Raw genomic sequence first — 25712 nt, 5'->3', positions numbered from 1 at the left:
AACGAACAAGAACAAATATTTCACACAATGAGTCACAATGACAAGGACGAATGGTTCGCATAATGAGTCACAATGAGATGGACAAATGGTTCACACAACGAGTAACAATGCCTAAGAAACAAGGACATATGGTTTACACAACGAGTCACAATGGCAAATACAAATGGTTTATAAAACGAGTCACAATGACTAATGAACATGGACAAATGGTTTGCACAATGAGTCACAATGCCTAATGAACATGGTGTTGGAGTATGTGTCCTCAGTAATAGTGCGATCACATTATTAAAACTCATGATAAGAATACATGAAGGGATGATTCATTTTTATATGTCAACTGATCAATAATAATCGGTAATGATTAGCTGACTAGAGTTTGATATTACTGTCGCTTGACGGTGGTGATCAGTAGATCCCTTAAGGTCACACCTAAAGGACGATTCCCTTAATAGATAATTTAATTAATTGTATATTGATACAGATTAATTAATTCCTTAAAAGTTGAACAATTTACATATGTAAGTAAGAATATGAATCTTAATATTATTTGATTAAATGAGATTCGTTTTAGTAATTAAAATATTATATTACTAAAATTTTGTTTATGAAATAATTAAATTAAGAATGATCGGATAATTATAATTACAATGTGTTGTATATTATATTAACTTGAACCATTTTATACACTTGTGATTATGAATTACAAGTCAATTGTTATATATAATTGAATTAATATATGTATTGATATTTAACTGTTAAATATGCATTAATATTATTAACAACATGTTACATGTTACATCTTACACATTATATGACAAATGACAATTGACAAAAATAAAATGGATTCCATATTATATATAGCGACCGGTTTTAGTGGTGTGTAGGATTAATTTTGTTAATTCTTTTTAATTGTTAAAAACAAAATGATTCCCACCTAAGACTAGACGACACCCTAACCCTTTTTTGAGAAGAACAACTCTAAAAAGAAAAGAGGCATGCATTGGCTCCCTAGCCACTCCCCTCCCAACTGTTTTTCCACCCCACTCAGAGAATAAAAATTATTTTTATTTCTCATTCAATTCATTCTTACATTTTACACATTCTCACTTCTCTCATCTTCTCTCTAAAATAAGTTTTAGAATGTATTGTTCAAAAATCTTATATTCATTTTAGATTACTAAAGTACTAATGAAATAATATTAAGATTAAATTTAAGGTTTCTAATAATATATCTAGTTAATATATTAATTAGAATTAAGGGGTTGTCTTGGTGCCATCAAGAGGAGAATCTCTACTATTGGGATTTAGGAGGATCATCCTTTAATTTGTAGCTCAAGAACAAGTGTGGGAAGGAGTCCTCACTTGTGCCCTAAAAACCGATTTCTACTAATGTAAGGAACTTTATTCTTATTTTTCTATTTATTTTATGCTATGCATGCACTAGATCAACATCTAATTTATGAGAAAGTTTGATATATAATTAAAGAGTTTAATCACAGGGTTATTGAATCCTTTCAAGTGGTATCACGAGCTGAGGTTGTTGCATGCATAATCAGTTTATTGTTTTTCCGAGTTAAAAGTATTACATATAAAACTAGAGATTTTGTAATTTATATTATAAAGTCACGAAAATTTTTGCATGTTATATACTTTGGTCCTAAAATATATTTAGGTCATTTTGATGATTTATGGCAATTTTTTGCTCATTGATGATTTTTAGTGATTTTATTACATTTTAATGTATAAAACGGTATTTAAAATGCTAAAAATAGTTAAACTTAGTTTCTGACCATGAATTTTTTATATAACCTCACATGCATATTTTACTTATTATATGTAAAATTTCGTATAAATTTGATTTATTTTGCATGATTTATAATTTTTATGAGATAAAAATGGAATAAATGAAGGTAAAATGGTTAAACTTTGAAACAGGCCATGAAATTTTAATATGTTTTCACATGTTCATTTTACTCACTATGTGTAAAATTTAAGATGAGCTTAATTCGTTTTGCATGATTTATGAATTTTTAGTGTCAAAATGACATAAATAGTGACTATTTTAGCAAAAATAGCTAAAATGACTTAGATGGCATGAGAAAATTATTTTAGGTTGAATTATTATCCCACATATCAGATATAAAGTTGGAACATTGATTAGATTAATCTTCATATGCTTTAGATGTTTTATTTGATAAAATCGATAAATCGCAACTATATTTTTCTCGAAATAAGTTCGAAAATTTTAACCTTGATTTTTGATATTATGAGTGTCATGGAATTATTCCAGAATGTTCAAAAGTTTAAAAATTCAAATTTTAAAATTATTGTAATTAAATTTGGATTTATTTCATAAAAAGTTATGATTTTAAGGTCAAAAATGAGCATAAATGTTAAATCAAGTTGAATTATTGTCAAAAAGTGAGTAATGACTAATTTTGGTGTCCTAAAGGGTTAGGTTAGTTAACTTGGACTAAAAATTTATTTTATTATTATTTTTTAATTTTAATAAGTTAAAAATCGCGAATAACCATAAAACCGGATTATATTTACGATACAAGTTTAAATAGGGCGATTTGGCACATAACTTGGCATGTTAGATACATATTATAAGGTTGCATATTTTATTGATGAAAGTCATATTTCTTTTATATAATTTTGAATTATGTAATTTTATCTTAGTATGGCCTTAGTTTTAATCGATATTACCCGTAATGTAAGGAAATATTGATTCGGTTGTAATTTATTATGATCTCGTATCACTTTTATTTTTATAGATTTTTATTTTACAAATGTATAATAGGAAGTACTACGTACATTTTATTATTTAATTATTTGTAATTCCGGTGTTTCCTAAAGACAGTGCCATTCGGAAAGGAGTTCCGTTCAAGACGGTGTCTATCCTTGGGAAGGGTGTCACGTGAAGATTCTAGCGACCAAAGGAGTTGGTTTCCGAATTTGTAATAGAATATAAGATTTTCAATTTTAGGAAAGGTCATACTAGGAAATTTACTTTTCTTTATTTGCTTGCTTTATATATATGTTTGTATGTATTGCCAAATCGCCATAACTCCACATGCATATTTTATCGTCTTATCAACTATTGTCAATTATAATTATCAAGTATTCATCGACTTAGTTCACTTAAAGATGATAGATAATAAATCGACAAGACCTCACACATATTTAAAAATTGAGATTAGCCTTACCAAATAGTAGGACTCATGAATCCCTTTGACATTTGGGGTAGATTCGGTTCCCCGGGGTACTTTCATTTATCATTGGGTAAGTGGGGTAATAAAATGTAATTACACGCGAAATTTGGTTGGACTCAACGGGATATAAAGACTAGTCTTATGTTCCGGGGTTAGAGCTGGAATTTAAGAAATTCATCGACCGAGAATTCTATAGTAGAATCAATAGAAGAGTTAATTCACCAAATTTATGCAACTATGGGATGTATAGGTTTCCCGTGCCCGTGTTTGTGTAAAGATGGATCTCGGAATCTTTTATATAATTTAGGTGCGAGGTCATTATATAAATGTATACTTTTAAACCTTGTAAAATTTTTATAAGTAAAACGATAAATGTTAATTATTTCCTTCATCTCCTTTTTGTAGTTATTATCGCAATGGATCATATAATTCTCCTTCACCTATTACCATTGATACTTGGCTTAAGTAATTTGATGAAAAATGCTCCATCAACGATTACAATTCGACTAGAGAATTACGCTTTAGTGTTGGTGAAGATGGGAATCTTTGCTATCTCACAACTTTAACTCCTCCCACTCTAATAATTTTGCCTTCTAATGTTGAATCTCATGAAGATGATATCATTACTTCTATGGCTTCCTTGTTTAATGAAACGAAGGATATTGAAGAGTTGAGTGGGAGTTCAAGGAAGAGTGTCCTTAAAACTAAAGGGAGTAATGGGAATTTTAAAAAGAAGGGCGAAAAACCCAAGTTTATAATTGGAAAGGAAGTGGTTAGTGGGACTACCACGACCAAACCAAAGAAGGGTGCCCAACCATTCGAAATGTGTCATTATTATCATGACCTAGGCTATTGTAAACGTAATTGCCCCAAGTATTTGGGAGATATTAAAACTGGACTCATCACTCCAGTAGGTAAAATTTCTTCTGAAATCTTTGTTATCGATATAAATCGTACTTCCACCTCAACATGGGTATTGGATACCGGATGTGGTTCTCACTTTTGTAATAATTTATAGGGGCTTAGAGACGTGGAAAAGCTAAACAAGGGTGATGTAGATCTCCGTCTTAGAAATGGAGCTAGGGTAGCCGCCACTTCAAGAGGGACTTTTGTATTTGTTTTAGCTAATGGCTTTGAGTTTTACTTGCATAATTGTTATTTTATGCCTTCTTTATCTAAGAACATCATTTTCGTTGCCTTGTTAGACATGAAAGGTTTTTCGTTTGCTATTAAGAACAATTGTTGTGTAATTTCTAGAAATGACTTGGCCATAGGCCAAGGCACATCAATTAATGCCATTTATGTTCTTGAAACTTCTAGCTCAAGCAAAGATATCTATAACATACAATTAAAAAGACTCAAAACAAATGACCCAAATGAATCTCACATTTGGCATTGTCGATTTGGTCACATAAATGAAAAGCACATTAAAAGGCTAGTGTCGACTGGTGTAATTAAATCATTTAATTTTCAATCATTTGGTATATGCGAATCATGTCTTCTAGGGAAAATGACTCGAAATCCTTTTAGTGGTAAAGGCACACGATCAAGTGATTTGTTCGGTCTAATACATATCGATGTATGTGGACCAATGACTATCACCGCTACAGGAAATTATGACTACTTCGTCACTTTTACCGATGACTTAAGTAGATATGGGTATGTCTACTTAATTAAGTATAAAAGTCATGTTTTTGATAAATTCAAGGAATTTCAAAACAATGTAGAGAACCAATTGAACAAGAACATTAAAGCACTTCGATCCAATCGTGGTGGTGAATATCTTAGTAATGAATATGATTCACACTTAAAGGGATGTGGCATTGTGTCACTACTCATTCCACTTGGAATGTCACAACTGAATGGTGTTGCCGAGAGGAGAAATCGAACCTTACTTGATATGGTTTGATCTATGATGAGTCATTCTGATTTACCTGATTCCTTTTGAGGATTTGCTCTTCAATCAGCCGTTCACTAACTCAATCGTAGACCAACTAAAGCAATCGAGAAGACTCCATATGAGATGTAGAAAGGGAAGGTCCCTAATTTGTCATACCTTAAGATTTGGGGTTGTGATGCTCATCTCAAGGTTAAGACTGACAATAAGCTACCCCCAAGGTCTTAAAGGTGTATATTTGTAAGTTTTCCGAAGTAAACATATGGCTTTTACTTCTACATTTGTCAGGAGAACAAAGTGTTTGTGGCTCATGAGGCTGTCTTCTTAGAAAATGAGTTTATTTCTAGAAGTCAGAATGGGAGAAAGTTTGAACTTGATGAAGTTCAAGAGCCACAAACTGAAGAGAGGACGCAAGAAGATGTTCCTTACTCGTCTAACACGAACATAGTTCCTTCCGAACCTAGGAGGTCAAGAACAGTCAGTCGCCAACCTGATAGATATATAGGTATCATCGAGGGAGATGACAACTTAGACGTGTTACTTTTAGAAAGTGATGAACCTGCAACCTACAAAGCCGCGATCTCTAGTACAAATTCAACTTTACGGCAAGATGCCATGCAATCCGAAATAAATATTATGCATAAAAATCAAGTTTGGGACCTGGTTGATTTGCCTGAAGGTGTAAAACCTCTCCAATGCAAATTGATCTTTAAGATAAAGAATGGCATAGAAGGGCATGATGATGTCTACAAACCAAGGTTAGTGGCAAAAGGTTTCACCCAAATTCATGGTTTACACTATGATGAAAATTTTGCCTTCGTGGCCATGCTTAGATCTATTCGGATTATGTTAGCGATTGCCGCATTTCATGATTATGAAATATGGAAAATGGATGTCAAAACTGTTAGGTTCATACACGTATTATTAGACTCTTCTAATAGTGAACTAATTAACTTCTTAATTTGTGTTCTTTAGATCTAGTGCATGCATAACAAAATCAGAGATTAATAAGAAAACGATGTCTCTTACATTGTTATTTTCGGATTTATGGGCACAAGTAAGGTCTCCTACCTTCACTTGTTCTTGAGCTGTAATGAGTATTAGGATGATCGTCCAACATCCCAATGTAGAGATTCTCCTCTTGATTTCACCCAAGATTTAACCCTTATCTTTACTAAATAATATTTGCTAGATATTTATTTAGTAATCTACCTTAAAATTGATTACTAATACTCCTATATTACACTAATAATATTAGTAATGTTGTTGAACAATTTGGATCATCATTTCTCAAGTTTTAGAGAATGATGAACAAGAATGCGTGAGAGAGGAAAGTTTTTTGGATGTGTACGTATGAATGAATTAGATGAATGAATACTACAAAAATGAGAGAACAACAAAATTTTCTCTTCTATGCACACAACCGGTGGAGGGAGTATATAAAAGACAATGCATGGTCTTTTCTTTTACTTTTGTTCTTTTTTAAGTAAAGTGGGTGTAAGACTACCTACATCATAGGTAATGATAGTGTTTTATTTAACCATTAAATAAAACACCCAATCACCCATACTACCTCCAATATTTCGGTCATTTGTGTAAAATGGACCTCCATTTTATTTTGTCAATTTGTCACTTGTAACACAATATGTCACATGTAGTATGTTACATGTTATTAATTAATTTAATGTATACTTATCAAATAAATACCATTATATACATTAATTAAATTACATATAACAAATTGACTAGTGATACTTGATCAGATGAATAAAATGACTTATAATTATAATTCACAATATCTTGTAATTATAATTACCAATTCATTCTTATCTCTATTTTTTCTTAAACAATAATCAATTTTAGTAATAAAGCATATCAATTACTAAAATAAATCTTATTTAATCCAATTACAATAAGATACTAAACACACTCTCTCACGATTGAATTGTTCAAATTATAAGGAATTGATTAACTTGTATCGTCATACAATTAATCAAATTTACTGATAAGGGCATCATCCTTTAGGTGTGGCCTTAAGGGATCAACTGACCACCACCGTCCTACGACAGTAACGTCAAACTCTAGCAAGCCAATCGTTACCGATTAATGTTGATCAGTTGACTATATAAATGAATCATCCCTTACGTATTCTTAATATGAGAATTAAACATGTGATCGTGCTATTGTTGAGGACACATATTACAACAATCTCCCACTTGTCCGAGACAAGTTTGTGTGACCAATTCTCTTGTCCTATTACAATATCCCACTCAATGCAAGGTGACTCGCAGGTCGTACTTGCATTTGATCATATCTTATGTGGTTTCCTCGATCTGGAGAGTAACTGTCTGACCGGAATTATCTACCATAGATACCTTCCGAGCGTGGCCACGCATTTCTAGTTCACTACTCCTCGAGTGGCCTTCAGATTTTAAACAACCCTGAAAAGGGGGTGGACAATTCCTATCGCACTATTCCCTTCGTTTAGCCACAGTTCATCATAACCCAAAATATACCCATTTGACCTCATTTATGACAGTTGTAGAGTATAAATCAAAGGCAATCAGAAATTTGTGCCAACTTGGGCGAATAGTCTCTAGTGAAAAGAATTGACTCATAAGAATACTATAGTAGCTCTTGCCACGACCAGGCTTTATGAATTACCAGAACTCTATAAGCGGTTACTGCCTGACAGAGTGTCCTATACAGTCTGCCTATGTGATCAATTAGTCATCCTATATGACTCTATGACACTTGAACTTGCCATCAATCGCATCACACTCTAGTCACTTCGAGACGTCAACTCATATAAGTAACTAGGGGCGAATACCATGTCAATCCAGTTCACTTTAATGGGGTTCAATTTGTCTCTACAACCCATTTGGATTTAACAAAGTAATGGGTGAGTTTAATAAAAGTCAAACGATAAATGCGATTATCATATATGAATAGTCAATACACTATTACTACTTCATATCTTATAATCTTTAGTTTACCTTTTAAACTAGTTGAAATGCAATAAAAGTTTGGCAATTGGATATATCATATATCCGAACATTCCAACTTTATAAATTGTTGTTTCCTTCTATTTAATGTTATCTCTAATGACATGAATTTATCTAAGTATATGTCTAGTCTTCTTACTAGACTTGGGCTCTTTAACTTGAAAGATACTCCCACTGTTCTCGCATAACTTGTGATAAAGTCAATTGTAGAGGGATTCACTCTTAATCCTTATGTTGACCATTTTTATCACAATTTACTTTGATTCCTTTTGTAGAATTTGCAATGTAAAAAACTAAAACACTTTTCTAGTTTCTTACTCACAAGTCAATAAAATTAGGCTAGGATTTCGACAAATCTTTTTTGGTTCGGAAACTAAAGTTTGTGCAGCCCTTCAACACATAACTTAGTATATCATCCAAACATAAGAACGAATCCTCAATTCTTCTCAAGAATCTCAAAGGATGTTCTTTAAGGCTTTCACAAGACCATCTTATGAATTATCTTGTTATTGACTTATTATGCTCCTAGCATATACTTCATCACGGCGTGTGCGTCTAATGGCATACATGATCGTTCTAATAGCGGAAACATTAGCAATCTATTTCATGTGATCAACAACTTATTTAGGTTCAGTGAATGACTATGACTCTATCATAGTAATTATTCTTTCATCAACAAGAATAACCTATTCAACCTTGTTGATGTTAAACAGATATGAAAGATCTTATCATCATAAGACTCACAATTCTATGCCAATATTCTCTCACATAGATTCAAAAATCTAGAATACTTTGCACCCTTTCCTAGTCTCCTAATCACCCTCTCACAAAAGAGAGTATTGGTACATTATTCTCAATAAGTAATATGTCTTCAAAATATGAGACATGGGAAAATAATTCTTGCTCCCACTTAACTTTATGTATAAACATGATTCTTCAATCATGTGAATGAAACCATTCTCAATGATCACATGAACGAACAGTATAATCCTTTGCAGCTTGCTTAAGACCATTCTAGGATCACTTAAGAAAGCTTTTCATAATATATTAGGATTCTTAGATCTTTATCTAAAGTTTCGTGTTCCAAACACCTCCTTCTCTAAATTCCCATTTTAGAAAAGCGAATCTTTTATATCATTTTGCCATTCTTCATCAGAATGAAATATGGCAATTCCTAACATAATTTATCTTGATAAACATTTTCATGTCAATTTATGCATTTAAGTACTCTAAAACTCCATTCACTTTAAGGAGACCCTCGCCTTTAAGTAAATCTACTCTTTTAGTAACAAATCTTGGATTGTAATGCTATGGCTCGTATGTAACAAAGTCGATTTGGGACAATACCATTACTTTCGCAAAGCAACATTTTTACAACAAGATATGTGTGCTAAACTGCCACTGAGCTATACACCCACTCTATCATTATAGATTATAGTTCCATTACTTTCACAAAGTAACACATTAAATATAAGACATGTTTGTGGTGAATTACTCCCACTCTATCTCTCAGAAATACATCTATCTTCTTGAGTGATAGCTTTGTGAGCCACAAACATATATGGTGGAGTAATAGTAGTTTGTCTAGATTGACATGTTAGCACATAAAAGACCAGCTCTTTTATGGAAGTTTGATTCACGTAATATGCGAATCTGATCCATGTCATTTGTTAAATAGACTCTCTATTTTAGGTATCACCACCTTGACCCTCCAGATTAATATAAAATCCCAAAAAGTAAGTTCAACAACTCAACCCGGCTCATATTAGTTTGATATTATGCGTAGTGACACAAGGTCATAATCCATATATAATAAATCAAATTTATTAATTAGATCTTTGCCACCACGATTGGATAGTAATGCGTTAATTCCTTTTGTACAACTGGTTCTCTACTTCATTTTAGAAATTCTTTAAATTTCTCAAAACCTTCACTTATTATTTGATCAAGTAAATATACCCATACCTACTTAAATCATCGGTAAAAGTGACGAAGTAGCCATAATTTCCCCTTGCGTTGATTCTCATTGGACCACATACATCGGCTTGTATTAGTCCTAACAAATACCTTGCTCGTGTTCCTTTACCACTAAAGGGAGTACGAATCATTTTGCGAAGGAGACAAGATTCGCATATTCCATATGATTGAAAAATCAAATGGTTCAATAAATCTAGTCGACACTAGCCTTTTAATGCGTTTCTCATTTATGTAACCTAATCGAAAAAGGCCAAATGCACAAATCATTTGAATCACTTGTTATGAGTCTTTTGGATTGTATGTTATATATATATCTTTAGTTGAGTTGGAGTTGACATAAAACATAAATACCATTAATGGAATGGCTTGGCTCATGGCCAAGTCATTTCAACAAAATACAACAATTGTTTTTGATTGCAAAAGAACAATCCTTTTATGTTTAACATAGAAATGGTAATAATATTTTTAGACAAAGTGGGCACATAATAACAATTATGTAGATTACAACTCAAAGATGTTAGCTAAAACAAGTATATAAGTCCCTCTTCAAATGGCGGCTACCCTAGCTCCATTTCCTTGTTGGCGATCTATACACCTTTGTTTAGCTTTTCCACATTTCCAAGTCCCACTTGGAGTGATAAGTCCAACATTGATATCTTCCAAATACTTGGGGAAATTACGCTTCCAATGGCCCATGGCATTACAATAATGACATTCTTCATAAGATTGGGCACCCTTCTTGGTCTTGGTTGTCTTAGTCTCACTATCAACTTCCAATTCACAATTGGATTTGGGTTTCTTACCCTTCTTTGCCTTTTCTTTATTAATACTATTACCCTTTTTGGTTGCAAGGACACTCTTGCTATAACTCCCACTCAATTTGATGTTTCTGCTTGCTTCATCAAACAAGGATACCTTAGAATTTTGTGAGATTATCCTCATATGATTCCCTTTCCAAGGATGTGGTGGTCATGAATATAGGAGTGGGAGGTGTCGAAGTAGTAAAGTAGCAAAGAGTTCCATCCTGACCAATGCCAAGGCGTAATTCTCTAATCGTATCATTGTCATACTCGGAGCATCTTTTATCGAATGATTGGAGCCATGAATTAATAGTGATTGGTGTAAGAGTATTAGATGAAACCATTGCAAATAAATAACTACAAAAATAGGAAGTGAAGGAATTAATGAACATCTATCGTTTTGACAATACTTGTAAACATTTTAAACATGTTTTAAGCATTTATATAGTGACCTCTGCCCAACTATTTTAAATGATCGCGAGATCCAAATGTTGGAATATGTGTCCTCCGACAATAATGTGATCACGACTGTTGATCATGATGATCACATGTTTAAATCTCATTATAAAGAATACAATTGGGAAGTAATATTTTTACTGTCAACTGATCATCATATATCGGTAATGATTGGCTGACTAGAGTTTGACATTACTGTCGTGCGACGGTGGTGATCAATTGATCCCCTAGGTCATACCTATAGGGCAACACTCTTAATTGATCATTTAATTAATCGTATAATGTTACGAGTTAATTGAATTACTTGAAAATTGACGGACGATTTTGGAAGTAAAATTTACGTATCACATTGAAATTGATTAAAATGAGATACGGTCTGAGTAATCGAATTGTATCATTACTCAGATGAAATTATTGTTTAAGGAAACAATTAAATTTGAATGAATTATTATAAATACGATTTATAAATTGGTAAATTATTTTGGTACAAGTAATTATGAATTACTAAGTCGATTTTTGAATATGACGTATTTTTATTAATACGTTGATTTTTAATATGTTAAAAAAAATACATGACAAATTTATGTTACATATGACATGTGACAAATTGATAAATTGACAAAAATAATATGGAACCCATATTATCCAATGTGCCGAAAATTGGAGGAGTATTAAGCTAATATTATGTTGATTGTATTAGTGGAAGGCATGATGATTACCTACTAATCTAGCCATGCAACCCTATTATGCATTGTGAAGACAAATAATTGCATGCATTGGCTCCCTCCCATGCCCCCCTTCCACCCGGTTTTGTGAGAGGAAAAACCACTTGGTTTTTCCTCTTACTTCACCTAATATACACAAAATGTTTTGTGTTTTTATCATTCATTCATTATTCATCTAAACTTTGAGTTTTAGAAAGAGAAATAAAAACTTCCTTCTTCCTCCTCTCCAAACCGAAAATATTAAGTGTCTTATAATATTTTTGGGTCAATTTCATACAAGATTAATATTGTACTAGTAACTATAATATTAATTTTAATTAAGAGTAAGCTTTGGGTATAAATCCTTGGGAGAGATCCTACACTTGGGTCTTAGTTCATCCAAAAGGGAAAGCTTAAGAACAAGAGAGAAATGTGATCTCTCTTGTGCCCATTAAACCGAAAATCACAATGTAAGAACAATGTTTCTTCCTTATTTTGTTTTAATGTTTGCATGCATAAGATCAATCATTAATTTTATGACAAATTAAATTAAAACATATATGAATATGTAAGTATATAGATCTAATTATCCTTCAATCGGTATCAAGAGCCATGGTTGTTTGCATGCAAATCGGTTAAAAGTTTTTCCGCGTTATAAAGATTAACATATAAAACTTGTAAAATTTGTGTTATTATGATATATCACGAAATTTATTCATGCATGTTAAAATTTCTGGTCCTAAAATGTTTTAGGATATTTTGGTTAAATTTACGGATTTTTATTGTTCATATTATACAATAGTGGCATTTAAATGTGATTTTATGAGTAAAAATGTCATTTTCGGTCTAAAATTATTTATACTTCGAATTTTCCAGTGATTTTTGGATATGTTGTCACATATATTATTTTGAGATAACCTGTAAATTTTCATAATTTTTGGACTTGTTATGCTCGAAAAATGGATTTTTCATTATTAAATTCGGATTTAGGTGAAAAATAGGTTAATATGTGATAAATTTCGAATCTGGTCATAGAAATTTAGTATGTTGTCGCATGCAATTTTAAAAGATGTGTGTAAAATAATGGGCTATAATTAAGTCTTTTTGCATGATTTATGGATTTTTGAAGAAAAATAGCATAAATAGTGACATTATTAGTGAAAAATTAATAAAACATAATCTATGACTAAGGAAAAACGTTATATGTTGCATTTTATTATATTTTTCAGATCTAAAATTGAAAAGTTAATGAATATAATTTTTCCCATGTGTTTATGATTATTTTATTAAAAACCGATAAACCGCAACATTGTTTTTCCGGAAAAATTTCAAAATTTTTAACCTAAGTTTTTGAACATTATGAGTGTCATGGTATTTTTCCAGAATCTTCATGAGTTTAAATTTCAAATTTTGAATTTATTTGAAATTTTATGATTTATTTGAAGTTTATAGCTTATTTTTGTAATTTTTAGTCCATTAATGAACAATTTTATAAATATGAGTTAATTATGGTCAAATTATTAGTGAAGACTAAATTTTGAGTCCTAAGAGGTTGGGGTAATTAACTTATGCATAAATATGAATTTATGTAATTTTTTGTGATTATAAAATGTTGAAATCACGCAAATCCGTAAAAATCGAGTAATATACGATATTGGCTAATTAAAGGCGATTTAGCATAAAATTGGGCATGTTCATACATATTATAATGCTGCATTTTCTTTATGATTTTCATAATTTTAATTTATGTAATTTTTGAATTATGTAATTTTACTTAGTATGGCCTTAGATTTTAATTGGTATTTCCCGAAATGTATGGGAATATCGATTCGGTTGTAATTTTATTGTGATCTCGTATCACCGTTTTGTAATTTAATAGATTTATTTTATTTTAGTTACAAATGTATAATAGGAAATTATGTAATTTATTATGTAATTTTATTCATTCCGGAGTTCCCAAAGACGGATTTCTTCAAGAATGGCGATACATAAAGACGGTATTACCTCGAGATGCGTGTCACAACCGAAGTTCAAGGGACCAATGGAGTTGGTTTCCGAATATGTAATAGTTAAATAGTTTTTCTATTTTAGGAAAGGCCATACTAGGATTTATTTATTTTATGCTTACATTTTATTTTATGTCGCATGCATCGCTAAATCGCCATAACTAAAACATGCATCTTCTTTCATCAAGTTAATTGACCGTGTCAATTAAAATTATCGTAGTTCACCGCTTTAGTTCACTTAAAACATGATAGATAATGAATTGACATGACCTCTCGCTAAAACAATCAATTGAGACATAGCCTTACCAAATAGTAGAAACCATGAAAACCTATTTCGCGAGGGAGTGCACTCGGCTACCCCGGGGTACAAACCTTGTTACGTAGGGGAAGTGGGTGATAAATGTCTATCCACCGAATTCATGTTGATAAGGGTTTCATCGGCTACCCCGTGCCTAAGTTAATGTGGGTTTGGATAATGGACACATTTATTCGAAATTTGGATTGAACTCAACAAAAGTTATTGATAAGGGTTTCATCGGCTACCCCGTGCCCTTGTTGATGTGTTTTGGGCTATAGATAAACATTAGAGTAATTTTATCGACCAAGAGTTCTAAAAGTAGAATCGATTAAAAGGTTAATCCACCGAGTTATATTGATAAAGGTTTCATCGGCTACCCCGTGCCTAAGTTGATATGAATTTGGGTCTTGGAATCATTTATCTAGTTGGGTAGAGGTCACTAGAAAAATGCATAAAACTTGTTTAAATCATACATTTTTACGAGTATTATTATTAAAACGACATTTGTTTTACTTCTTCTATTTTGTTTTGTAGACCACTTCTTTTTCTCATAACAAATGGCAACACCAACACCAAACGCCACGCCTCTCGCTAATACTTCTTGGCTCCAATCCTTCATGGATCGATGTAAACTTGAAAAGAATGGGTCAAATTTCTCCGATTGGGATGCCCAACTCAAATTGGCCGCCCAAGGTGACGACAAGCTTCGTTACCTTACCGAGGCCTCTCCACCCGAACCTACTACTAGGTCGACCGCCGCCACTAGGGAAGCATATGAGGCTTACCAAAAGGAGTCCGCCGCAATGAAAAATGTCTTGATATTTGCGATGGAGGTGGACTTCCAAAGGAGTGCCTTTAAAATGGGTAATGCTAATGAGATTTACTCAAAGCTTGTGACAATGTTTTCACAAACTCCGCGGATAGTCCAATATGAGGCGGCCGCGGCATTCTTTGATCTCGACTTCAAAGAGGGCCAAAAGGTTAGCCCTCATGTGCTCAAACTTATGGAGCTTTTCGAGACCTTGAAAATTCAAAAGGTTGAAATCCCCAAAGAACTCATTGTAGATAGGATTCTACACTCCTTGTCCAAAGTCAAAGCATATGTTCAATTCCGGGTGAATTTTAACATGCAAGACAAGGATGTGTCTCTTGAAGAATTGCACAAGTTACTTGTGCAAGCCGAGAGGGACATGGGGTTAAATGTGAACCCACCAAAAGATGTGCTTAACATAAGCACTAAGAGTAAGGGGAAGTTCAAGAAGAATGGGAGGAAGGGTAAGAAGCAAACTCCCACATTCACCAAAGCTAAGACTTGTGAAGCTAGCACTTCAAAAATCAAGAAGGGTCCTCTTGATAAATGCCATTATTGTAATGGTATGGGACATTGGAAAAGAAATTGTTCCAAATACCTTGGTGATATTAAGGCTGGAAAGATTACTCCAGTAGGTAAATGACTATCCTTCTTTTATGTTTCTAATTCAACTATGGTATTATGATGCAAAGTTGTGATAATGTATCTCCCTTTTTATTTGTAAATAGGGCCTCCACCAAGCAAAGACAAGGGAAAGGAAAAGCAAGCATGAGAAACCATCAAGAAGCTAGGGATAGCTTTCATGGAGCTTTGCTTTTCATTGTCTTACTTTAAATTATGTTTTGGATTTTAGAACCTTAAGTTTCCGTGTTCGACATGGAAATGTATTTTGGATAATGGGTTGTATTTGGATAATGGTGACTTGGTTTGCAACCCAAGTCACCCGTTTTATCATTTTATTATTTTGTTCTAAAATTCATGTTTAAATGCTTGTTCTTAGAAACATATAACTTAAAGTGATCTAATAGACAAATATAATGACGGGTTTCATTATATGTCCACATGCTTAAGGCTTGTGTATGATCATTTATAAAGCGATTTTGAGTCTATGAACTCTCTTAAAGGTATGTCAATCACCAAGTACACATATGAAATCTAAAACTATTAGTCAACCTATGAGGTAGTTCTCCTTATACTTCAAATCATTATTTGTGTCTCATATGCTATCTTTGAATCTATAGTGTATTTATTCTAAAGATAGAGTGGGAGAAAAATGAGGACACAACATACGAGACAAGATAAAAAATTGTGTACTTGTGTAAATGAAGATCTACGCAAGAAAGAATGATTTGAATGAAGGTATATCTATTTACATAGTATACCAAATAGATGAGATCTATGGTCTCAAGTAAGTTCTATATGACAAAAGAGACCAAGTGAAGTAATCGAAAGAACATATTCTTATGATAACTACACGAGGAGACCAAAAGAAAGTTTTGGAAGAAAAATGACTAATGTAAAGTCCTAACAAGTTTTTGACTAAGTTCTATATGATAAATTTTGACCAATAGTTTCAACCTTGAGATTTACTTAAGAGCCTAAATGAATCATAGTAACATACTAGTTATGATCGAGTTGCAAAGATTGATATACCGATATCTTCAATGGCCAAGTTTTAACCACGCAAATGTCATTGCTTAACCTCATTATGAAATGGTTAAACCTCCTTCCGAAAGGGTATTTCGAAGGACGTGTTCTAGATATTATTTATATTTGAATAATGACATTGCTACACATCATTATGACATGAGTGTGTTTGAGATTTAATATCTCTTTACGTAAGGTTAAAATGAGACCTCTTCGAAATAGGTATTTTGAAGGGATATGATGGGAACATATATGGTTTTATCTTAATAACTTGGCAATGCAATTTATATTTCAATTTTTGAAAAGTTTCGATTGAGAAGTCAATTTCGAAATATGTGGAATTGAGTGGGAGTTAGGAAATTATCATGTGAAGACATGAAATTTAGTGGGAGCTATCATCCTTTGAATGTTTACAACTCACCACTCATGACGAGCTATCACCTTCCTTCACAGAGGAAGTTTTGAGTTTTGAATTCTGGATGAATTTGGACTATTATAAATCAAATTACGACAAGAAATATTCGATTAGTATTAAGAAATACACATCATATCAACATACACATAGGTTATTCATATAGATGAAAATGGAATTGCCATTAGCAGTCATGGTCGTTCATTGAACCTATGAATGGTTGATCTCATGATTATTAGTAACTAATGTTTCCGCCATTAGAAAAATCATGCACATGTCCAATAATAGTGAATCATATGCATAAGAGCATGATGATTCATTGGTAAGCCATAATAGAAACATCATAAATTCTCAAGTAGAATCCGATGAGCGATTTCGGTGTTTGACGGAATACTCTATTATGTGTTAAGAGGTTGCACATATTATAGAAAGTTCGAACACACGTAAAGATTTATGGAAATCCTAACTTTTCAAATCAAAAGGAGAGATAAGAAGTTTTGGAAAGATACTTAGTTGAATAAGAAGTTACTCAAAACTAATCTTTCCTAACTATGCTAGGACTTATGAGAAGTGCTAGGCCAATCGTCTTGGCAAATTGTTGCAAGACTCTACAAAACATGTACCTAGTGCATTGTGTGTGGATGGAGTACTTGATCAGTACAAGTTATATCATTCACCACAAATTCGTTCGTTATGTGATAATCGATAAGGAAGTTCTTTCAAGTTAAAGAACTGAAACCAAGATCGGGAACCTTGATGCGTACTTGGTAAGATTCATGCTATGAGAGAGAACATGAATGTAAAGGAAAATGCAAGTGTAAGAAGTTTGAACACATGGACACATGGCATGTTAAACTTCTATTGCAATCAATAAGTGTTTACACTTACGATATACATCACAAGGTTGTAATATGATATTGACTACCCGAGTGTGATGTCGACATTTGTCGTTTGAGTTATTATTAACTCACCTTGTACATTGTTACATCCAAACGGGTTGTGGAGACAATTGAACCCCGTTAAAGTGAACATGGATTAACATTGTATTTGCCCATAGTTACTTACATGAGGTGACGTCTCGAAGTGACTAGAGTGTGATGCGATTGATGGCAAGTTCAAGTGCCATAGAGTCATGTGAGATGACTAGTCGATCACATAGGCAGACTGTTATGAACTTTTTGTCGGGCCTAATGACCGCTTATAGAGTTCTGGCAAATTTATATAGCCTGGTCGTGGCGAGAGCTGCTATAGTATTCAAATGAGTCGATTCTTTTGACTAAAGACTATTCGCCTAAGATGGCATAGTTTCAGATTAACTTTGATTTATGTTACTACGACCTTCGTAAATGGGGTCAAATGGGCATATTTTGGGTTATGATGGCTGTGGCTAGTCGAAGGGAATAAGTGCGATAGGAATTGTCCATCCCTAGTCAGGGTTATAACAATATCCCAGGGCCACTCGAGGAGTAATGAACTGGAAATGCGTGGCCACGCTCGGAAGGTATCTATGATAGATAAATCCGGTCAATCAGTTATTCTCCAGATCGAGGAAACCACTCTCGATATGATCACTTGCAAGTACGACCTGAAAGACACCTTGCATTGAGTGGGAGATAGTAATAGGACAAGAGAATTGGTGACGCACACTTGTCGAGGACAAGTGGGAGATTGGTGGAATATGTGTCCTCCGACAATAATGCGATCACGAATGTTGATCATGATGATCACATGTTTAAATCTCATTATAAAGAATACAATTGGGAAGTAATATTTTTACTGTCAACTGATCAACATATATCGGTAATGATTGGCTGACTAGAGTTTGACATTACTGTCGTGCGACGGTGGTGATCAGTTGATCCCCTAGGTCATACCTATAGGGCAACACTCTTAATTGATCATTTAATTAATCGTATAATGTTACGAGTTAATTGAATTACTTGAAAATTAACGGACGATTTTGGAAGTAAAATTTACGTATCACATTGAAATTGATTAAAATGAGATACGGTCTGAGTAATCGAATTGTATCATTACTCAGATGAAATTATTGTTTAAGGAAACAATTAAATTTGAATGAATTATTATAAATACGATTTATAAATTGGTAAATTATTTTGGTACAAGTAATTATGAATTACTAAGTCGATTTTTGCATATGACGTATTTTTATTAATACGTTGATTTTTAATATGTTAAAAAAATACATAATAAATTTATGTTACATATGACATGTGACAAATTGATAAATTGACAAAAATAATACGGAATCCATATTATCCAATGTGCCGAAAATTGGAGGAGTATTAAGCTAATATTATGTTGATTATATTAGTGGATGGCATGATGATTACCTACTAATCTAGCCATGCAACCCTATTATGCATTGTGAAGACAAATAATTGCATGCATTGGCTCCCTCCCATGCCCCCCTTCCACCTTGGTTTTTCCTCTTACTTCACCTAATATACACAAAATGTTTTGTGTTTTTATCATTCATTCATTATTCATCTAAAATTTGAGTTTTAGAAAGAGAAATAAAAACTTCCTTCTTCCTCCTCTCCAAACCGAAAATATTAAGTGTCTTATAATATTTTTGGGTCAATTTCATACAAGATTAATATTGTACTAGTAACTATAATATTAATTTTAATTAAGAGTAAGCTTTGGGTATAAATCCTTGGGAGAGATCCTACACTTGGCTCTTAGTTCATCCAAAAGGGAAAGCTCAAGAACAAGAGAGAAAGGTGATCTCTCTTGTGCCCATTAAACCGAAAATCACAATGTAAGAACAATGTTTCTTCCTTATTTTGTTTTAATGTTTGCATGCATAAGATCAATCATTAATTTTATGACAAATTAAATTAAAACATATATGAATATGTTAGTATATAGATCTACTTATCCTTCACCAAATTTATATTAACTCGGGCACGGTGAGCCGATTCATCCCTTATTAGTATAACTAGGTGGATTAACCTCTTAATCGATTCTACTTTTAGAACTCTCGCTCGATAAAATTACTTTAATATTTATCTTCAGCCCGGAACACATGCGACTACGGTCAAGAATACTTCTGTTGAGCTCAATCCAAATTTCGATGTAATAACATTTTATTACCCACTTACCCAACGTAACAAGTTTAGTACCCCGCTGAGCCAAGCCTACTTCCTCATGAAATTGGGACTCATAGTTTCTACAATTTGGTACGGCTAATTCTCAATTATTAATTTATGAGAGGTCGTATCAATTTATTATCTATCACGTTTTAAGTGAACTAAAGCGGTGAACTACGATAATTATAATTGACATGGTCGATGACTCGATCTGATATGCATGCGTTATGGCGATTTGGCAATGCATGCAACATATTAAAATAAATGCTAAGCAATAATAATAAATTCCTAGTATGGCCTTCCTAAAAATAGAAAATCAAATAATCTATTACATATTCAGAAACCAACTCCTTTGGTCCCTTGAATCTTCAAATGGCACGCCTCCCAAGAACACCGTCTTTGTCGGAACACCGTTCCGAATGGCACCGTCTTTGAAAATACTCCATAATTACAAATAACAATAAAAATACAAAGTTATTCCTGTTATACATTTGTAAAATTGAAAAACTAGTAAAAATAAAAGTGATACGAGATCACATTAAAATACAACCTAATCAATATTCCCTTTCATTACGGGTAATATAGATTAAAACTAAGGCCATGCTAAGATAAAATTACATAATTCAAAACTATATAAATAAAAGACATTCAACATTTGAAATATGTAGCATTATAATATTTATCTATCATGCAAAATTATGTGCCAAATCGCCCTATTTAACTTATATCGATTATATAACCCGGTTTATGGGAATACGTGGTAATAACTTCTTAAAATCACAAATTAACACCTAAATCACATTTAAGCTCAAGTTAATTATCCTAACACTCTTAGGACTCAAAAATTAGTCATCACTCAACTTTTGACAATAATTCAACTTAATTTAATTTTTATGTTCATTTTTTACCTTAAAATCATAACGTTTATGAAATAAATCCAAAATAAATTACAATAATTTCAAAATTTGAATTTTAAATTTTTGAACATTCTGGAATATTCCATGACACTCATAATGCCAAAAATCATGGTTAAATATTTTGATTTTATCTCGAGAAAATATAGTTGCAATTTATCAGTTTTATCTCATAAAACATCTAAAGTATCCAAAAATTATTCCAATTAATTTTAAAACTTTAGTTCTGATAACTGGGATATTTATTCAACCTAAAATAATTTTTTCATGCCATGTAATTCATTTTAGCTATTTGTGCTAAAATAGTCACTATGTATGCCATTTTTACTCTGAAAATTCATAAATCATGCAATATGAAATCTTATCATCTCAAAATTTACATACACTATGTAAATCATGCATGTGACAACATATTAAAGTTTCATGGCCTGGTTCAAAGTTTAACTATTTTTAACCATTTTACCTCTTTTAATCCATTTTTATCTCATAAAAATCATAAAACATGCAATATTAATCAAATTAATACGATATTTTACACACAACTTGTAAAATATACATGTGAGATCATATAAAATTTTCAAGGTCAGAGACTAAGTTTAACCATTTTTAGTCATTTAACCTCCATTTATGCCATTTTTACACTAAAAATTCATAAATCATAAATCATGAAATATTAATCAAATTAATATGATATTTTACATGAAATACATAAAATATTCATGTGAGGTCATACTAAAATATCACGGTCATTAGTGAAGGTTAACTTATTTTAGTGAATAAAAGTTCATTTTACTCATAAAAATGTAATAAAATCACTAAAAATCATTAAATTGAGCAATTAATTTTCATAAATCATAAAAATGACCTAAAAATATTTTAGGACCAGAATATATAACATGCATCATGATTCTGTAACTTACTCATATAAATCACAAATTTTTAGTTTTATATGTTAACAAATTAACTCGGAAAAACAATAACCGATTATGCTTGCAACATCCTATGCTCTGATACCACTTGTTAGGTTCATATACCTATTATTATACTCTTCTAATAGTGAACTAATTAACTTCTTAATTTGTGTTCTTTAGATCTATTGCATGCATTACAAAATAAGAGATTAATAAGAAAACAATGTCCCTTACATTGTTATTTTTGGATTTATGGGCACAAGTAAGGTCTCCTGCCTTCACTTGTTCTTGAGCTATAATGAGTATTAAGATGATCCTCCAAAATCCCAATGTAGAGATTCTCCTCTTGATTGCACCCAAGATTTAACCCTTATCTCTACTAAATAATATTTGCTAGATATTTATTTAGTAATCTACCTTAAAATTGATTACTAATACTCATATATTTCACTAATAATGTTAGTAATGTTGTTCAACAATTTGGATCATCATTTCTGAAGTTTTAGAGAAAGATGAAGAAGAATGTGTGAGAGAGGAAAGTTTTTTGCATGTGTATGTATGAATGAATACTACAAAAATGAGAGAACAAAAAAATTTTCTCTTCTATGCACACAACCGGTGGAGGGAGTATATAAAAGACAATGCATGGTCTTTTCTTTTACTTTTGTTCTTTTTTAAGTAAAGTGGGTGTAAGACTACCAAAATCATAGGTAATGATAGTGTTTTATTTAACCATTAAACAAAACACCCACTCACCAATACTACCTCCAACCTTTTGGTCATTTGTGTAAAATGGACATCTATTTTATTTTGTCAATTTGTCACTTGTCATACAATATGTCACATGTTATTAATTACTTTAATGCATACTTATCAAATAAATACCATTATATACAATAATTAAATTATATATAACAAATTGACTAGTGATACTTGATCACATAAATAAAATAAGTTTTATAATTATAATTCACAACATCTTGTAATTATAATTAACCATTCATTCTTATCTCTATTGTTTCTTAAACAATAATCAATTTTAGTAATAAAGCGTATCAATTACTAAAATAAATCTTATTTAATTCAATTACAATAAGATATTAAACATTCTCTCTCACAATTGAAATGTTCAAATTTTAAGGAATTGATTAACTTGTATCGTCATACAATTAATATAATTTACTGATAAGGGCATCATCCTTTAGGTGTGACCTTAAGGGATCAACTGACCACCACCGTCCTACGACAGTAACGTCAAACTCTAACAAGCCAATCGTTACCGTTTAATGTTGATCAGTTGACTATATAAATGAATCATCCCTTACGTAGTATTAATATGAGATTTAAACATGTGATCGCTCTATTGTTGAGGACACATATTCCAACAAAAACTGCCTTCCTAAATGGGTATTTAGAGGAGGAAGTGTACATGACGCAATCAGAGGGTTTGTAAATACGAAAAATCGTAACATGGTATGCAAACTTAAGTGATCCATCTATGAGCTTAAGCAAGCATCAAGAAGTTGGAATCATCATTTTAATCATGTTATAAAGGAGAATGGTTTCACTCAAAGTGTCTAAGAACCATGTTTATACATGAAATTCAGTTGGAGCAATGTCGTTTTCCTAATGTTGTATGTGGATGACATACTACTCATTGGAAATGATGTGCCAATGCTTACCTCTATCAAGGGTTGGTTGGGAAATCATTTTCAGATGAAAGATTTAGGAGAAGCACAACGCATATTAGGTATCCGAATCTATAGAGATATATCTAAAAGGATATTTGCATTAAGTCAAGAATCTTATGTCGATAAGATTCTTCGACTTTTCAACATGGAAAAATCCAAAAGGGGTTTTATTCCAATGGGCAGTGGAATTACCTTGAGCAAGTCTCAGTCACCCACTGAACCTGAAGATGTTGAACGCATGAAATTGATCTCGTATGCTTCCGCTGTTGGATCAATCATGTATGCCATGATATGCACTCGTCCTGATGTTTCGTATGCTTTGAGCATGACAAGTAGATATCAAGCCAATCCAGGTGAAAGTCACTGGGTAGCCGACAAGAATATCCTTAAGTACATGAGAAGGACTAAGGATTCATTCTTGGTGTTTGGAGGTGACACCGGGTTAAGTGTGAAGGGCTACATCAACTCCAACTTCCAAACTGAAAGGGATGATTTGAAGTCCCAGGCTGGCTTCATTTTCATGATCAAAAGTGGTTCTGTGAGTTGGATAAGTTTCAAATAACCAGTTGTTGCGGATTCTACAATGGAGGCTAAGTACATTGCAGCATCTGAAGCTGCCAAGGAAGTTATATGGATTAGGCAATTCTTAGAAGGACTAAGGGTAGTCCCTTCAGCCAAAGATCTTATCACACTTTATTGTGATAATAGTGGGGCCATCTTTCAAGCTAAAGAACCCAAGTCTAGCAACAAGTCTAGACATGTATCCAGAAAATTTCATATGATTAGGGATTACATTGAAAGGAAGGAAATAGATATTTGTAAGGTTGGGACAGATGATAATATTGCTGATTCTCTAACCAAGACTCTACCGCAGGCTACGCATGACCAACATGTAGTTTCCATGGGTCTTAAGCGTATGCCTAATTTGTATTAGATTATGGGATATGAAGTAATAATATTGTATTGATTATTCATATATGATAATCTCATTTATCGTTTGAGTTTTATTTTAAACTATTTTATTTATATTTTTATTACTTTGTTATATCCAAATAGGTTGTTAAGACAATATTGAACCCTATTAAAAGTAAACTGGATTAACATAGTAATTGCCCCTAGTTACTTACATGAGCTGACATCTCTAAGTGACTAGAGTGTGAGTCGATTGATGGCAAGTTCAAGGGCCATAAGGTCATAAGAGATGACTAGTTGATCACATAGGCAGAGTGTAAGTGACACTCTGTCGGGCAGTGAGAGCTTATAGAGTTTTGGTAATTCATATAGCCTGGACGTGGCGAGAGCTACTATAATATTCTTTTGAGTCAATTCTTTGACTGAAGACTATTCGCCCAAGTTGGCACAATTTAAGAGTGACTTTAAATTATGCTCTACGACATTCATAAATGAGGTCAAATGGGCATATTTTGGGTCGATGAGTTGTGGCTTGAGAAAGGGAATAGTGCGATAGGAATTGTCCACCCCCTCGTCAGGGTTATTTAAAAATCTCAGGGCCACTCGAGGAGTAGTGAATTGAAAATCCGTGGCCACGCTCAGAAGGTATCTACGGTAGATAATTCCGGTCAGACAGATACTCTCCAAATCGAGGAAACCACTCTTGATATGATCACTTGCAAGAACGACCTGCAAGACACCTTGCATTGAGTGGGAGATTGTAATAGGACAAGAGAATTGGTGACACACACTTGTCTCGGATAAGTGGGAGATTGTTGGAGTATGTGTCCTCAACAATAGTGCGATCACATTATTAAAACTCATGATAAGAATACATGAAGGGATGATTCATTTTTATACGTTAACAAATCAATATTAACCGGTGGCTGACTAGAGTTTG

The sequence above is a fragment of the Silene latifolia genome, chromosome Y (genome assembly GCF_048544455.1).
Source record: "Silene latifolia isolate original U9 population chromosome Y, ASM4854445v1, whole genome shotgun sequence".
Classification (NCBI taxonomy): Eukaryota; Viridiplantae; Streptophyta; class Magnoliopsida; order Caryophyllales; family Caryophyllaceae; genus Silene; species Silene latifolia.
Note: the sequence above shows the minus strand (reverse complement) of the source record.